A 5147-nucleotide genomic window follows, 5' to 3' on the forward strand; every position below is an offset into this window, starting at 1 on the left:
CACGTTATGCACATGTACCCTAGAACTTAAAGTATAATAATAATAATAATAATAATAATAATAAAAAGAAATTTTTCAACATAAAAAAGTCTGTGATAATGGTAGTTGGGGTAGTGCAGTAGTGGAAATAACAGTGGAGAGGGGAGGTATGAAATTCTTAATCTGGATCAAATACTGTGCTAAGTACTTTATGTTCAATACATGTATTGTTTTATGTAATCTTGAAAACAATCTTGTGATTGTAATTTTTTTTTGTTTTATAATAACATGCCCAAAGGAATAGGAGTTTATAAACCCAAGAGCTGCCCATGGAAGAAGCATTATTGGAGTCATCAGGAAACAGGGTGTTCAGTAGATTAGACCAAAACGATAGGAGGATGGATATTAGGGACATTAGAAGGGACACATCCTGCTAACATCAAAATGGAAAAATCATCTACTTCAGAGTTGTGTTGAGAGTCTCCTTGTTAATATCATTCATAATCAGAGAGCACTGATTTTTTTTTTTTTTAAGAGAGAGGGTCTCACTGTCACCCAAGCTGCAGTGTAGTGGTGTGATCCTAGCTCACTGCAGCCTTGAACTCCTGAGCTCAACTGATCTTCTCACCTCAGCCTTCCAAGAAGCAAGGACTACAGGCATGCACCACTACACCTGACTGATTTTTTTATTTTTTGTAGAGACTGAGTCTCACTGTGTTGCTGATGCTGGTCTTGAACTCCTGGTTTCAAGTGATCCTCCCGCCTTGGCCTCCCAAAGTGCTGGGATTATAGGCGTGAGCCACCCCATCTGACCTCAGAGAGGACTGATTTTTTGAATCAGTCATTCTAAAACAGTGGACCTAGAAAGAAGAAATCTTCTGCCAGTAGCCTTCTTTCTAGATACCAATCCAACAGGCCAGAAGAAATTTGGGGTCTCATAATCTGATACCAGTATTTTCTCCTCAGTAGTGAAAAGAGTTGAATTAATGCATTCACTCTAAGCTTGTTTTTAGGGAATGATGACATAATAGTTAAACAGAGTAGACAAAGGTTAAAGTAATAAGAAATTCTGAACTTCCAAAAAAGCTGGCCTTAATATTCTCCATCAACTGGCAGTGTTCCCAGTGATGCTTCTATCACAGACTGTGATAGAACTGGCATACATCATAATCCTTTCTTCTTCAATAATATAGTAAGACATCCCATTCATATATTTCCCAAATAGGACTGCCACTGCATATCTAGTTAAGGAGTTATCATTCTACTGTTTCTCTTGAGAAATGACACCAAGGCAAAAGACTTTTGTTTTTAAGGGGTTCTATTGGCCACTTAAAATACCCTTGATATATGACCAGAAGTCATTGAATTACCTAAAAACAAATAGTTGTGAATTACATAGAGGGCTTCTCTCAGCCACATGCTTCTCATAGATAATGTAATAAAGATCATTGATAAATAATAAAAAGTTTCATTTCTCACATGGAAGAGGTCCCATAATACAGTTCATTCTAACACTGAGGAACTGGTGCCCTCTAGCAGTGCATGTGAGAAATATTATCATATAAGTATATTAAATATAGCAAATAAGGATCTCCCAGTATCTCAGCTACTCTCAGACATAAGGGCTAATTTGACAGTTGGTTTTGTCTTTTCTGAGCTACTGGAAACCTACTGAAGTTTCACTTCCATGTGCACTAATTTTTTAAGTGCCAGCAAAGGTTAGATTCTAATAGTGCCCTTTTGGGGACTTTACCAATAACTTTTAAAATGTCATTGTCTGTGAATGTCACATAAAACAGGTCCCTTTCTCTTTTCCTTCAGACTTCCCTTAGATCAGTGTTTGGGGATGAGAATAAAGGGTACAAATAGGAAAAACATCATCCTACAAGCTGAACAGCATCTCAGGTGCAAAAGATGGTCACAAAATGGGAGAATGTTAAGAAATCGATTAATGGCTCAAGTATTCAAAAACTGCTGAAGTTCTGACTCTTTTCCCTTAAAAGCACTGCAGTTTATGGTTACAACTGATAGATTTGCAGGGTTCGATAACTTCAGAAGCTAATTAAGGAAACTGAGTAAACAAAAGAAAAGAACTTGATTTTTTTTTTTTTTTTTTTTTTTTTTGAGATGGAGTCTAGCTCTGTCCCCCAGGCTGGAGCACAGTGGCACAATCTTGGCTCACTACAACCTCCGCCTCCCAGGTTCAAGCGATTCTCATGCCTCAGCCTCCCCATTAGCTGGGATTACAGACATACAAAACCACGCCCGGCTAATTTTTGTATTTCTAGTAGAGACGGGGTTTCACCATGTTAGCCAGGATGGTCTCGAACTCCTGACCTCGTGATCTGCCCACGTCAGCCTCCCAAAGTGCTGGGATTACAGACATGAGCCATCCTGCCCGGCCTTGAATTTTTAATTCCATTTTAATTAGTGAAAGAAGTTCAAGCCAGTCTTATCTCTAAGATATCCAACAGATTATATGGCACACAAATAGTACATTACAAATGCTTTTGAAACTGAAAGGTGTGTTTTCTGGTTTCTGTCTATCTGATATGCTGTTTCAAATCCTGTAAAAGCAAAATATAGTTTTTTGACAAATATGCCCATGTGTTGTGCACAGTTTGATTTATGTAAACTCATTTCAAATGCAACCGCAGAATTCCTCCTGAATGGATGAAAAATGTCTGCCCAAAGTGATAAAAATATATGTGTGTAGAAAGATATAGTTTGAAGAAGGGATTTTTATATGATACAGATTTGTAACTCAATTTCCTTTAAATATTCCTTTAAAATATCCTTAAAAAAAAACTTCAAGAATACCTGACTTTTTTTTTTTTTTTTTTTTTTTACATTTTTGTGTCAGTTCAGGGGTTTGCATTGAGTTTGCTCTGCTGAAACACTTTTCTGTGACTTAGCTTATGTGGGATTGGTAAGTAGCGGAATGATGTCAGTGTAACACAGACCCTGGATTTGTTCAGGTATTTTACTAAGTAGCAGCAACGAAACATAAAGCCCACAAACACAGATTAACACAGCTAGCCAAGGGAAAATACCTACTACACTTGATTCCCATTCATGCCACATTCTTCCTCTTGGCACAGTTTGGCCACGTACTCTTACATGGCAGTGCTTATTGCGTAATTCTCAGTCTTTCTATTTGTACTTATTCCATATCTTAGCAATCTCAACTCTTCTTTCTTCCATCAGGCCACCTTCTCATGCATGTGCACACACACATACACACACTGCATTTTTTGTAGTAGTTATTATGAATTTAAGTTATCTTTTAAATCATGTTTATATTTAATTATGCTTGATAATTACTAGGATGGTTATTGTTTTTGCAGTGTTCTCATTACATAAATATTGAGTAGGTATGTCCTGACCCTATCTTTTTCAGAAACCCTACAATTTTTATTACATGATTTTTCAGACCATACAAGAAATACATTTATCTTATTGCAGCAAAAACATTTGTACATCTGTACTTGCCCTCTACTTATTAATTGCAATTATTATCTTTTAATTACTCCCAGAATTATAGACTTCCCTCATAAATCTGAAGTAAACAGATTGAGATATCAATTGCCTACAAGATTCATTTTTAAAATTTTACCTTCCCGTGAGAATACCAGCCCCAGGTGTATATTACATGGCCCCATTAAAAAGTAACCTTTCCATCTTTATTTGTTTCTGGGCAGTTAGCGAAAGTATTTCCACAACAAAACAATGTAATCAAGATTTAACTTGCTTCCACTGAAGTTTATTTTCATTTTTAAAAATCATTAGCCTATGATTTAGGAATTTTTAAGAAATTGGCTCTCATTACCCGCCAAGCCCCCGCATTCACCTAACACACACTCCCAGTCCTCCTTTAAGTAATTTGTGGTTTATATTTAAATTTTACATTCGACATGGTCTTGAGTATTAAATTCCACCAGGTCAGACTGCAGTGAGTCAGGATTTTAAAATATAATAAGATTCCAAGAAATGAATCCTTCCATTCTAAAATCTCTTCTTGCACATTAATTCAATTAACTCAGAAGAAAATAGATATTTTCCAGGAAAAAATGTCTTTTATTTTACTTTTGTGAGAATACAAATACATATCTTTTGTTTTAGGAAAGAAATAATTGTCTAACAGTATTTCCATATAACTATGTTACTGGTGTTAGCATGAGTGAATTTTTTAGAACACTAGTGGTAAGCATATAATAGAGCTTTTTCAATACCTTCACTCCAAAAGCAAGTCACAGCTTCTCCTAAATGAGTCAAGTACTTGCAGTGAAAAGCTAAGCAAAGCCTTGTTTTTAAGGAGAAGCTTACAGAGGGTGACAATACAGAGAGTTCAGCATGTTCTCTAATGGAGATATATATGAACAGAGTACCATGGGACAAAGCAGAGGTGGTGACCGTATCAGAGAGGGAATGCTTTAACCTACACAATTAAAAAAAAAAATCTTATGGAGTTCCTAATTTTGTTTCTTTCTCTTTCAATTTTCTGAAATTTTAAAATGTTTGTTCACTTGAACATACAATAATTTTCTTTAAAAGAATCCCTCCACAGGGAGATGAGAATATTCTGTGTGTTGATCTTCATTGTGGTGTATACCAGATTCATCAAACTGTACACACACAAATGGTACACTGTACCAAATACAAATTATACCTCAAAGTTTAATAAATCCATGAAAACATACAGTGCTCCATACTTTTAAAAAATTAGCTTCCTCCCTTTGATGACCATGGTGGCAATAAGTGTATTAGCGAAAGAAAAAGATGTCAGGCGCGGTGGCTCATGCCTGTAATCCCAGCACTTTGGGAGGCCAAGGTGGGCGGATCATGAAGTCAAGAGATCAAGACCATCCTGGCCAACATAGTGAAAGCCCATCTCTACTAAAATACAAAAATTAGCTGGGCATGGTAGTGCGTGCGTGTAGTCCCAGGTACTCGGGAGGCTGAGGCAGGAGAATCACTTGAACCTGTGAGGTGGAGGTTGCAGCGAGCTGAGATCTCACCACTGCACTACACCCTGGTGACAGAGCAAGATTCCATCTGAAAGAAAGAAAGAAAGAAAGGAGGGGAGAGAGAGCGCGCGCGAGAGAGAGAGATTGAGAGAGAGAGAGAGAGAAGAGGGGGAAGGAAGGAAGGAAGAAAAGAAGGAAGGA

At 37.0% G+C, this 5147-nt stretch overlaps 1 protein-coding gene across 4 annotated transcripts in view; it reads left to right on the plus strand.

Annotated features, from left to right (window-relative positions):
• The window catches only part of CNTN4 (contactin 4), a 254096-nt gene that overhangs the window by 110305 nt on the left and 138644 nt on the right, over positions 1-5147 (plus strand). The gene's annotated exons all lie outside the window — the stretch shown is intronic.

The sequence above is a fragment of the Colobus angolensis genome, unplaced genomic scaffold (genome assembly GCF_000951035.1).
Source record: "Colobus angolensis palliatus isolate OR3802 unplaced genomic scaffold, Cang.pa_1.0 Scaffold160, whole genome shotgun sequence".
Lineage (NCBI taxonomy): Eukaryota > Metazoa > Chordata > Mammalia > Primates > Cercopithecidae > Colobus > Colobus angolensis.